Source organism: Stegostoma tigrinum, chromosome 13 (assembly GCF_030684315.1).
Source record: "Stegostoma tigrinum isolate sSteTig4 chromosome 13, sSteTig4.hap1, whole genome shotgun sequence".
Lineage (NCBI taxonomy): Eukaryota > Metazoa > Chordata > Chondrichthyes > Orectolobiformes > Stegostomatidae > Stegostoma > Stegostoma tigrinum.
Window position 1 is genome coordinate 78718821 of NC_081366.1, and position 13324 is coordinate 78732144.

A 13324-nucleotide genomic window follows, 5' to 3' on the forward strand; every position below is an offset into this window, starting at 1 on the left:
ATAAAGTTAATTCTCAAGTGTTCCATATTTAAATTTGTATTTACAATTCTCTCTTTGAGTCCATTTGCCAGCTGCACTCAGCAACACGCCTGACCATATATTACTAAGCTTGTTAGTACAGCATATACATGTAATTCAATATGGTGCAGTGTTAGCTATGGTATTCTTTTGGTTCAAATGGTAACTATCCTGAAGATTTACAAGGATGTTACCAGAGTTGAAGGGTTTCTGTTACAGGGAGAGGCTGAATAGGCTGGGGCTGCTTTCTCTGAAGTGTCAGAGTCTGACGGGTGACTTTATAGAAGTTCATGAGGGGCGTGGATAGGGTGAATAGCCAAGGTTTTCTTCCCCAGGGTGGGAGAGCTCACACCCAAGGGGTATAGGTTTAAACTGAGAGAGTAAGATTCAAAAAGGATCTAAGGGGCAATGTTTTCATGCAGAGGCATGGAATGAGCTGCCAGAGGAAGGGGTGAGGCTGGCACAGTTACAACATTTAAAAGGCATCTGGATGAGTACATGAATATGAAGAGTTTACAGGGAAATGGGTCATTTGATGGCAAATGGGACAAAATTAATTTAGGATATCCGGTCAGCATGGAGGGTTTGACGTGCTGCATGACTCTGTGACCCTCTGGCTCTAAGGAGGCACAGGAAGAAGCAGATTTTCTTCAGCAATGTTGGATGTATGGGACCAGAAATATTGTCAGTAATAGATTCAAATCCATGAAAATCTTGAAAGTTCACTTCATTTCTGATTCAGATTGTCCATTTTCTGAACAAAGTTGGGCACCTGTTGAAAACAGGCATCGTGATTGTGATACATGATTAGCTCACACATGTTGCTTCTGATGCAGGCAACACACACTCTATGATGAAAGCTTATTAAAACACTTGTTGTGTGTTTTATGCATTAATGCATTAAATGCAAACTGCTGATTGACTGTATGTCTCAGCAGGGGTCCAATTTCCTGTGAAACTAGCAATGGTCAAAGTCTGCACTATTTAAAGCCGGTCTATGCTGCTTAAAGGCGAAGTGCATTCTAGCTGTAGCAGTTCCTTAAGTTCACCCCTAGAAGCTACTAGTTCAAATACTGACATTTCCCATTCTTTTATACATGGCTTCCAGGTAGGATCTGCACATGGTGCCACACTGAGCATGTGGGAAGAGAACAAGAGTACTGCAATTTGCTGGGGAGCATGGTTGCTCAGTGCTTCCACTACTAAAGCCTGAGATGATGATTACAATGAAGCAATCAAAACTTTAATGGGGACAGACGATAAAACAGTTAGTCCATCAGCAGGCCTGTCAGAAATTCTGCAGTCATTGTCAAGAAGCATGCAGGAATCCAGCCCGATTTGGTGCAGGACTTTTCACAAAGCTGTGATCCCATTCTTTCCACTGCGGGAGCAGTGGCCAGCTCAGTGAGAACATGTGCAGACTCATCCTTAACGCCACTTTAGCCACTATTGAAGCACAAGCAGAAACCTCCCAATGTCTGGATGGTGAAGTGGGAGCTCAAACTGAAGTCTTGCAAGTTACACTGTGCTTGCTGTCACACAGCTCAGACTGCTTTTATAGATTACTGTTATGCAAGATCAAGCTGCTACCGTCAAAGCTGATGACACTAGTGCACAATGGGCCTGAAGGGTTTTATGGCAAGCTAGCAATCTGTCCTCAAACATATTGCTAGGATTAATTGCTAAGGTTTCAGGCCCTGATAGAGGCAGTCTGTCTGTGCAGAATGAGCCTGTAGCCTTCTTCCAGGATAACAGCATTCACTCTGCCTCTACTACATTTCACTTTGCTTCTCTTGTAAATGTATAAGCCCATATCAATGCTGCCCTTGACAACATGGCGCTGCCCAAAGCCAGCATTCCAGAGTCATAAATGTTTGAGGTTGTCAAACAAAGCTGTCTGCAGGTTTTCGCACTGAAACTTAGAAGCCTTCCCTCCAGTCATGATGTAGTTATTGGGGTAACACATCAGGAACACCAGGACAGGCAAAGGCTCTGAGGAGGCGGGCAATAAAGAAACACATAAAGGTAACTGACTATTTATGGAAATAGGATGGTTTGATTCATAAACTTGGTTGGATCTTTGTTTCATGGTGATCAGAGATAATGGGAACTGCAGATGCTGGAGAATCCAAGATAAGAAAGTGTGGAGCTGGATGAACACAGCAGGCCCAGCAGCATCTCAGGAGCACAAAAGCTGACGTTTCGGGCCTAGACCCTTCATCAGGAAAGGGGGATGAGGAGAGGGTTCTGAAATAAATAGGGAGAGGGGGGAGGCGGACCGAAGATGGATAGAGGAGAAGATAGGTGGAGAGGAGAGTATAGGTGGGGAGGTAGGGAGGGGATAGGTCAGTCCAGGGAGGACGGACAGGTCAAGGAGGCGGCATGAGATTAGTAAGTAGGAAATGGGGGTGTGGCTTGAGGTGGGAGGAGGGGATAGGTGAGAGGAAGAACAGGTTAGAGAGGTGGGGACGAGCTGAGCTGGTTTTGGGATGCAGTGGGGGAGGGGGAGATTTTGAAGCTGGTGAAATCCACATTGATACCATGAGGCTGCAGGGTTCCCAAGCGGAGTATAAGTTGCTGTTCCTGCAACCTTCAGGTGGCATCATTGTGGCACTGCAGGAGGCCCATGATGGACATGTCGTCTAAAGAATGGGAGGGGGAGTTAAAATGGTTTGCAACTGGGAGGTGCGGTTGTTTATTGCGAACCGAGCAGAGATGTTCTGCAAAGCGGTCCCCAAGCCTCCGCTTGGTTTCCCCAATGTAGAGGTAGCCACGCCGGGTACAATGGATACAGTATACCACATTGGCAGATGTGCAGGTGAACATCTGCTTAATATGGAAAGTCATCTTGGGGCCTGGGATAGGGGTGAGGGAGGAGGTGTGGGGGCAAGTGTAGCATTTCCTGCGGTTGCAGGGGAAGGTGCCGGGTGTGGTGGGGTTGGAGGGCAGTGTGGAGCGAACAAGGGAGTCACGGAGAGAGTGGTCTCTCCGGAAAGCAGACAGGGGTGGGGATGGAAAAATGTCTTGGGTGGTGGGGTCGGATTGTAGATGGCGGAACTGTCGGAGGATGATGCGTTGTATCCGGAGGTTGGTGGGGTGGTGTGTGAGAATGAGGGGTATCCTCTTTGGGCGGTTGTGGCGGGGGCGGGGTGTGAGGGACGTGTTGCGGGAAATACGGGAGACGCGGTCAAGGGCGTTTCCTGACCCTGCTCTATCCATGTCTCCGAAATGGCCACAACATTGAAGTCCCAAGTACCTATCCAAGCTGCAAGCTCACCTACCTTATTCCGGATACTCCTGGTGTTAAAGTAGACACACTTCAACCCAGCTTGCTGTCTGCCAGCACACTCCTGTGACAGTGAGGTCCTGACCACGTCCTCCCTATGCTCATCCTCCTGTGTACTAGAACTACACCTCAGTTTCCCATCTCCCCTTCTGAGCTGGTTTAAATCCACCCGAATGGCACTAGCGAATTTCCCACCCATGATATTAGTGCCCCTCTGTTTCAAGTGGAGACCGTCCTGTTTGTAGAGGTTCCACCTTCCCCAGAATGAGCCCCAATTTTCCATGTACCTGAAGCCCTCCCTCCTGCACCATCCCTGCAGCCACGTGTTCAGCTGAAATCTCTCCCTGTTCTTTGCCTCGCTATCACGTGGCACGGGTAACAAACCAGAGATAACCACTCTGTTTGTTCTAGCTCTCAGCTTCCACCCTAGCTCCCTGAAATCCTGCCTGACATCCCTATCCCTCTTTCTACCTATGTTGTTGGTGCCTATGTGGACCACGACTTGGGGCAGGTCACCCTCTCCCTTCAGGACCCCAAAGACATGATCCGAGACATCATGGACCCTGGCACCTCGGAGGCAACACACCAACCGTGAGTCTCCTTCGTTCCCGGTAAACCTTCTATCAGTCCCTCTAACTATTGAGTCCGCAATGACTATCACTCTCTTCCTATCCCCCCCTTCCCTTCTGCGCAAGAGGGACAGACTCTGTGCCAGAGACCTGCACCCTACTGTGTGCTCCTGATAAGTCGTCCCCCCCAACAGGTATCCAAAGCGGTATACTTGTTTTTCAGGGGAACGACCACAGGGGATCCCTGCACTGACTGCATTTTCCCCCCTTCTAACAGTTACCCAGCTTTCTTCAGGCTTAGGAGTAACTACTTCCCTGTAACTCTTGCCTATCACTGACTCTGCCTCCTGAATGATACAAAGTTCATCCAGCTCCCTCCCTTCCCAGGACCCTCTGCTCCGAGGTGCTGCTGCTGCACAAAGAAACAGAAGGCTCCGATGCTCGAGGCAAGCTTTTAAAGTTTGAAAAATCTCTGACTCACCGGCTTCCCGACAGGCCCCTTGTCCAAGCTCCTGCTCGTGCTGCTGCTGCAACCAGAAATGAATGAACAATTACAATGTTTAAAAGATGTTTGGATGGATACATGAATAGGAAAGATTTGGAGAGATATGGACCAGGAGCAGGCAGGTGGGAATAGTTTAGTTTGGGATTATGTTCGGCATGGACTAGTTGGGTTTGTTTCAGTGCTGTGTGACTCTATGACTCTATGACAGCTGGCTGTTCACCCTCCCCCCACACCCCCCAGAATGTCCTGCAGCCGCTCTGAGGCATCCTTGACCCTTGCACCTGGAAGGCAGCAAACCATCCTGGAATCTCGTTTGCAGCCGAGGAAACACCCATCTATTCCCCTTACAATCGAATCCCCTGTCACTAAAACTCTGCCACTCTTTCTCCCTGCCAAACTGTGCAGTAGGGCCAGCCACAGTTCCATGAACCTGGATGCTGCTACCTTCCCCTGATGAGCCATCTCCCCCAACAATATCCATAATGGTACACCTGTTTGGGAGGGAGATGACCAAAGGGAACCCCTGCGCTGTCTTCCTAACTTGTCCTCCGGCTGTTGACCACCCATTCCCTTTCTTTCTCAGTAATGTTTATCTGCAATGTGACTAACTTACAGAACGCGCTATCCACGATTCCCTCAGCCTCGCGGATGCTCCAAAGTGAATCCAGCCGCAGCTCCAGAGCTATCAGTGGTCAGAAAGGAGCTGCAGCTGGACACACTTCTTTTATGAGAAGGAGTCAGGGACATCAGAACAGTCCCTTATTTCCCACGTTGCGCAGGAGGAGCATGACACATGATCCCCTGCCATGACTTGTCTCTTAAGTTAATAACAGGAGCAAAGCAAAGAAAAAATAAGAGAGAAGAAAAACAACTCACCAGTCACTGCAGTCTGTGACTTCATGGTTAAACTTCCTTCTACTTCTGTTTTACTCTTGTATTTTCAGCAGGTGCAGTAGTTTGCTCTTCCTCTGTCTGCCTTACCTCGCTGTTGCTTGCCCTCCTTACTGAGGCCCGGTATTCACTTAAGCCTACACTTAAACCTCCAGCAGCACTTCATCCACAAAGCTGCCCTTCTAAAAATGGTCGCTCCGCTATAGCTTGCCTTCCCTTTATTCACTCCTGGGCAATGACTGAGGCGATTCCTCCCAGATTCATTCGCAGCAGATATCAATCAGCAAATAAAACTGAAAATAGTTAATGATCACTTAAATAGCATGGTAGAGTCCTTCAACCTTTGAATCAACTTGCGCAGTGTGTCCAACAAATACACTTGCTACTCCTCTATCTGCCTATGCACTTGAAAGAAGTTCTTAATGCCCAACACGATGGGTCATCTTCTGCCTAAGGGTTGTGCAGGTGCCTGGTCTCTGGCAGTTCTCTGTATACTAATGACCAGGGGTGTTTCTTCCTCAATCTGATTCAGAGACATGCTCACCCGAGTATGCACCTGACTCTAACCTAGCGAAAGTAGTCATTCAGATGACTATATTGAAGTGTGTGGGAGGCAGTGTTATTGGTGTATCTTCTGTGAAATCTGTGGCTTTTTCCTCAGAGCTGGTAGACTTGTCTTTGGGGGCCATTGACGCTGGTACCTACAGGGAAAAAAAGAGGGTAATGGGGTAGAGGTTCAAGCATGGTAAGAATATACTGACAGTGACGGGAGCAATGGATACAAAATACCACATTGGCAGATGTGCAGGTGAACATCTGCTTAATATGGAAAGTCATCCTGGAGCCTGGGATGGGGGTGAGGGAGGTGGTGTGGGGGCAAGTGTAGCACTTCCTGCGGTTGTAGGGGAAGGTGCCGGGTGTGATGGGGTTGGAGGGCAGTGTGGAGCGGACAAGGGAGTCGCAGAGAGAGTGGTCTCTCTGGAAGGCAGAGAAGGGTGGGAGGGAAAAATGTCTTCGGTGGTGGGGTCGGATTGTAGATGGCGGAAGTGTCGGAGGATGATGCGTTGTATCCAGAGATTGGTGGGGTGGTATATGATGATGAGAGAGATTCTCTTTTGGCGGTTATTGTGGGGACGGGGTGTGAGGGATGAGGTGTGGGAAATGCAGGAGGTACAGTTGAGTCAACCACTGCGGGGCGGGGGGAAGTTGCGGTCCTTGAAGAATGAGGACATCTGGGATGTTTCAAGCCCGCCAACTCCCACAGCTACCTAGAATACACCTCCTCCCACCCACCTTCCTGCAAAAGTTCCATCCCCTATTCCCCATCCTTCTGCCCATACTAGTTACATTATGACATGGGCAGCATAATATTGGGGCCAGTTGTACTTTTAACATGCTCAGTTGTGAGTGGCTTGCTGATTTTGGCTACCCCACCCCAGTCAAATCACATCTGGTTTGGCATGTAGTATCCAGCCCCATATCTTACAGAGTTACATAACACCATCAGGGCTGTCATTATTTGACAAAAAGGATGATATGGATCTTTTCATGTATATGGTTCTGTGCTTTCAGATAAATTAGTCAGGTGTTCCTGGTTTTCACATAACAAGTTATTCGCTTTCATTTTACCTGCAGTAACTTCACAGATAATGCACAGTCTACTGCTAAATCTGTTTTACAGTGTCCCATAAGGGTAGCTGATTTTCAATCATGTGATATAATTTTTTATTTCCTGTCCCAGCAGTTATGAGGCCATTTTTGCCAGGGCTGTTTGTTATACCTTCCATTAACAGTTAGACTGCCCAAAACCAGTATTTATTTTGTAGTTTTTAAATGTAACCTTGCAAGCAGAAATGCCTCAAGAGGATATTCATCTGAGAATTATCCAAATTGTGAGAATGAAGTAATAAAGAAAAATAAATGTTATTCAAATATGAAGAGGAAGTCCTGGCAGACCAGGCTACTAACTCACTCATATTAACCTGTTTACAAAAGGATAATACTCATTTTAAGGTTGCCTGCTTTTTTCGGCCGCAGAGCATTCCTCACCACAAAATGAGGTGCAAATCAGTGACAATTGGTTGCTATCTAATTTCCTTCCTGTTTACTCTTTTAGATAAGTTTAAGATGGGCATTTCAAGCTCTTTAATGAGCATTAAATCTCCCACCTCTTAAAGTCTATACACACACCTACAAGGTTCAGGACAGAAATGTGACAATTATAACTACAGCTGAAGACTGACGTTGCATAAAATAAAACAGGTGTTGATACCTTCCCACTGGAGTCAATATCCTTTTTCTTTAACAATGGCGGGCTGTTGCTACAATATTATGATTTACAGCAATGTATCAACATTATTTGAACCACATCTCTATTATCTGCAACCTCTATCATTAACAAAACAAGAGCAGTAATATCATGAGAACATCAATATCTCTGGTTCCCCTCCAAGGCACACACTGTTCTAATCCTATTCCTTCAGTGTTATTATTCCTATAACTCCAGCTAATACCGGATATCATTTCTGCTGTAGCTCATCAAAATATACTAGACAGAGTCCCACATTCTCATCAATAAGGGTTATTTGCTGTATTGGATACTGTTGCCCTCAAAAGTATATCGTCAGGATATACCAGGTAATTGTCTGTTACTATATGTCATTTATCAAAAACTATCAAGAAGGTATTGGCTTTTCAGTTTCACCAAGAAACTAGAGAATACCAGTGGGTTGGCTTGACCATAATATTGCATTATTTCTCTGCATTCTATAACTTTAATTCCATGTTTATCCCTTGATGGCTAACCCTTTGTGACTCTAGATTCAATACAAAATATTTATAAAACAATGTAAAACATATGGATAGAGCACAGTGTGAAACCTGGGATATATATTCTGGTCAATACAGGGAGTAGATCCTGAGCATAAAGACTCAAAAGATCATGCTTAGATTCAAATAGCTCTATTTTCATCGATTTAGCATCTCATATCTAAGTTATTAAAAGAGATTAGCCAAAAGGTTTCTTGTCAATACAAGTCATAGTTTTATCTGAATATTAAAATATATTTAAATTATGTTGAGCGCATTAAACTTGACGTTCACTTTACTCATTTGACGAATAGCTAAGTGAGCCTTGATGGCCAACAGATCTTTTGAGTGTTTTGGGACTTGTAGGCTTCTACATTTAACAGTTTTGTAGCTTGGTACAGGAATTATTTTTCATTTTTGTTAATATTTGCAAAGATTTTTCATCTTATATTCAGAATATTAATTTTTCTTCTTGTCACAGCACATAATGTTTACATGGAGCATAAGACAGCAAAAAAAATTGAATGTTGACCTTAACTGAAGGCTTCAACAGAAGTTAAAGAGGAAAACTGAAGAATAAGGGACTTGGAAACCCTACCACAAACGTTTGTGGGAGCCTCTATTGTAATGTTACTTCTAACTGAAGAGTCAAAATAAGGCAAACTAATAACAAAAGTTGTTTTGGAGCAACAACACCAAGCACTTCATGCTTAGGGTGGTAGTGTATATTTGAGGAGGAAAGATGATCAGCAAGCACTAAAGCTAGCCTGCCTGAACTTGGCATAATGTCTCTATGTGTTTTCCTACACTTAGTAATATTGTCTGATGGTATTGTGGAGAAATGGCTCTGGAAAGTCTGGACTGGCACAAATGCTAAGATCACAGGAAACTGTAGCAACATCAATACTAATGAAAATCAAAGTAACATTCTCCATCAATAAGGATTATTTGCTGTATTGGATACTGTTGCCCTCAAAAGTATTAAGCGCATTTGTTTTCTCTTGACTTGGGTTCAGTGAGACATAATTTCAAACTAATTCTGTCTGTTAAGAAGTTTTACATTATTTTTAAAAAATTTTAGTTTTTAGGAAAGCTGGAACCTTTTTGTTTGCTTGATGTGCCCAGGTGACTGCATCTCTTTAAATTTTAGCTGCTGCCCTTCAAAACCCATTCATGTACAAGATTTTCCAGATCACTGTTTGACTTTCTCCCAGTAGCACTACTATAATGGTCAGATCATCATCAGTTAGGGTCAATCTTAGAAAATCCCATATGGCCCAGGTATTATAATTAATAATGTCACCTGGATGAACATGTTTTTCTCTTTCTGGAGCTGTGAGGCTGTATTCAATGGCAAAAATTATTTTATTTCCAAATATAAATTATGCGTCTGCTGCTTCAAGAAAAGCTTGCAAAAATATTATCTCTTACATATTACTGGAATAGTAAAACTTCAGTAAAACAAAGCTTAATTAGCTTTAGTACAATCATCAAAGTGCAGTTCTGTAGGAATTTCATTTTCCAAACCTGCTAGTACAAAAGGGATTTATATTGTGACAGTAAACTTAATAGTTTTTCCTCAACCTGTGTCCTCTCCCTCAATGATGATGCTCATACTAGACAAGAAGACAGCTTGACTGACACAGTTAAATCTGTTCTTGATTTAGAAAATGCTCGAGAGTTTAGAGCCACTCCCACTCATTCCACTTGATCAAACTCAATTCAATTGATAAAATGGATTAGTCAATGCAGCTTCTAAAAGTAACTGGGATTCCATTTTCACATAGCTCTCTCAGTGGAACAGTATGTTAATTTAGGCCAAGACTGAATGAATAATATCTGTCCTAGGGAATGGAAAAGTAAGTGGTGTGATAGTTTTCTACAGGAATAAAAAAAAGCCAAATATTAAACTGTGACAATATACATTGGAGGGTTTATCCTGCCGTTGAAAGACATTTTCTTTGTAGAATTGTTGATGTTATTACCTGAAGATAAATCAAAAAATAACATTAGAACTTTGTTATCACCAAGATGATAACGAGCTGAACTGATCAAGAATTTGTCAGTGTCTGATAAGGTAGAAATTTGTGAAGTATCATCTCATAAAAGTAATTGTACAGTGTTTACACTGATTTCTTATCTGAGATTGATAACTGTAGGTTCACGGCTCCGAACACAGATCGAACCACGCAAGGCACAGACACTAAAGTGCGATCTTTATGAAATAAATAGTGTAGACATTCTGACTAAGCCTCAAATCATTGTACTATTGAGTTATTAACATCCATCTCATGTGTACTCACTCTGTTGCAGAGCTATCTTAGGTTAAGTGTGGAAGAGCTTCTGGTATTTATTAAAATTAGGGCCATCCTTGTTAATTTATTTATATCATTGACAGCCACAGGTGAGGTGCCAGAAGACTGGAGAGTGGCTAATGTGGTGCTATTATTTAAAAAAGATGGTAAGGAAAAGCCAGGGAACTACAGACTGGTGAGCCTAATGTCAGCGGTGGGCAGGTTGTTGGAGGGGATTCTGAAGGACAGGATTTACGTGCACTTGGAGAGGCAAGGACCAATTAGAGATCGTCAATATTGCTTTGAGTGTGGGAAATTGCATCTCACTAACTTGACTAAGTTATTTGAAGAGGTGACAAAGAAGATTGATCAAGGCAAAGTGGTGGATGTTGTCTATATGGACTTCAGTAAGGTATTCAACAAGGTTCTGCATGGTAGACTGGTTAGCAAGTTTACATCACATGGAATCCAGCAGGAGCTAGCCTATTACATACAAAATTGGCTTGAAGGTATGAGATAGAAGTGGTGGTATAAGATTTTCAGCCTGGAGGCCAGTGACCTAAGGTGTGCCTCAAGGATTGGTGCTAGGTCCACTGCTTTTCATCATTTACATAAAATGATTGGATGTGATTATAGGAGGTATGGTTAGTAAGTTTTCAGATGACACCAAAACTGATGGGATAGTGGACAGTGAAGAAGCTTATCTCAGAGTATGATGGGACCTTGATCAGATGGGCCAATGGGCCACGGAGTGGCAGATGGAGTTTAATTGAAATAATGTGAGGTGTTGCATTTTGGAAAGGCAAATAAGGGCAGCACCTATACACTCGTTAGTAGGGCCCTGGGAAGTGTTAGTGAACAAGGAGACCTTAGGGTGCATGTGCATTGTTCCTTGACAGTGGAGTTGCAGGTAGACAGGAAAAAGGCATTTGGCATGCTTGCCTTTATTGGTCAGTGCACTGAGTATAGGAGTTGGGACGTCATGTTGCAGCTGTACAGGGCATTGGTTAAGCCACTTTTGGAGTACTGTGTTCAGTTCTGGACTCACTGCAGTAGGAAACATGTTGTTAAACTTGCAAGGGTTTAGAAAAGATTTGTAAGGTTGTTTCCAGGGTTGAAAGGTTTGAGCTACAGGGAGAGGTTGAATAGGCTGGGGCTACTTTTCCTCGGTGTCAGAGCCTGAGGGTGACCTTAGAGGTTCATAAAATCCTGAGGCTCATGGATAGGGTTAAATAGACAAGGTCTTTTTTCCAGGGAGGGGAGTCCAAAACTAGAGGGCATAGGTTTAGGATGAGAGGGGACCTGAGAGGCATCTTTTTCATGCAGACTGTGGTGCCTGTATGGAATGAACTGCCAGAGGTGGGGTCGTGGAGTTGCGTACAATTACAACATTTAAAAGGCATCTGGATGGATACATGAATAAGGTGGGTTTAGAGCGGAATGGGCTAAAGGGATTAGATTTGTTTAGGATATCTGGTCGCTGTAGATGAGTTGGATTGAAGAGTCTGTTTCCATGCTGTATAACTCTATGATTCTATCCACTTGTCAGAAAGGGTCAGAAATCTCATGTGACAAAAGCTGTCCAAGTGAGGTGCTGAGTAAATGTAAAGACGAAATGGACAAAATCAGAATCCCGACAGTATGGAAATAGGCCCTTCAGCCCAACAAGACCACACTGACCCTCACAGCATCCCACCCAGACCCATTCCCCTGTAACCTACCTAATCTACACACCTCAGAACACAGTGGGCAATTTGGCATGGCTAATCCACCTAGCCTACACATCTTTGGACTGTGGGAGGAAACCAGAGCACCCGGAGGAAACCCATGCAGGGAAAATGTGAAAACTCCACACAGACAGTCACTCTAGGGTGGAATCAAACCCAGGAACCTAGTGTTGAGAGGCAGTAGTGCTAACCACTGAGCCACCATGCCAATACAAAAGTTACTAAGGATGTGAATGCAGGGAAGAGTGTGGAATAGTTCCTGGGATAAGGAACTTCAGTTATGATGATAGACTGAAGAAGTCAGGTTGTTCTCCTTGGAGAGAAGAAGGCTAAGAATAAATCTGGTAGAATTTGTCGTATGGACTAGGTAGGAGGAAACTGCTCCCACTTGTAAAAGGGGAATGAATTTAAAGTAATCTGCAAAGAAACAAATGTGAAGTAAGAAAGAACATTTTCACTCAGCCAGCAGTTAGAGTATGAAATACACTGCCTGGAAGTCATGGTGGAGGGCATGTTCAAATGAGGTAATCAGGAGAGAATTGGATGATTACTTGTATAGACATGATAGGCTAAATGGCTTCCTTCTGCACCTTAATGCTACTGTGATTTGGTGAATATTTGACGGATATTTGCAAATCACTTTGGCTCATAAAAGGTGGTTGTTGCGCTCTAAATTGTTGCAGCTTAGACTGGTGAGTGCTAAAATGTTCTATATTCTTTCAAATAGCAAAGTTAGTGGTACAGGGTATTAGCCTGACTGTGACTCCATTGGATTAAATCAGAACATGACTGGAACGAATCAAAGGCAGAGAAGTTCGGCTGACCATTATAGTGGCTGGGAGTACCAGCTCTCCTCCATCAGTAGTCCGCCTGAACTGCAGGTCTGACACAGTGCTACAATCTCCACTATGAGTTGGAGAAAGGGGCAGGTCCTGAGTCCGTGGCAGCTACAACTGGGAAAAACACCATGCTGTTGACACTAATTAGTTCAGCGAACACACCACAAAGAGTCCAATTTCTGGTGGTAACATCTACATGTATGTTTGTGCTCCAGAGTTATAAATATCGAGTGATAGTCAAACATAGAACATAGAGCAGTACGGCACAGTACAGGCCCTTGGGCCAAGATGTTGTGCCAACCTATTATTTTGCTATGATCAATGTACACTGCATACCCTACATTTTATCATCCTCCATATGCCTACCCAAGAGTTGCTTAAAAGTCT

At 43.9% G+C, this 13324-nt stretch overlaps 1 long non-coding RNA gene across 1 annotated transcript in view; it reads right to left on the reverse strand.

Moving 5' to 3' along the window:
- The window catches only part of LOC132210458 (uncharacterized), a 33468-nt gene that overhangs the window by 708 nt on the left and 19436 nt on the right, over positions 1-13324 (reverse strand). The window contains exons 2-3 of the long non-coding RNA XR_009446596.1: positions 5255-5970; positions 4355-4400 (exon numbers count right to left, since the gene is read on the reverse strand). This is a non-coding gene — a long non-coding RNA (uncharacterized LOC132210458). The remainder of the gene's footprint in view (positions 1-4354; positions 4401-5254; positions 5971-13324) is intronic.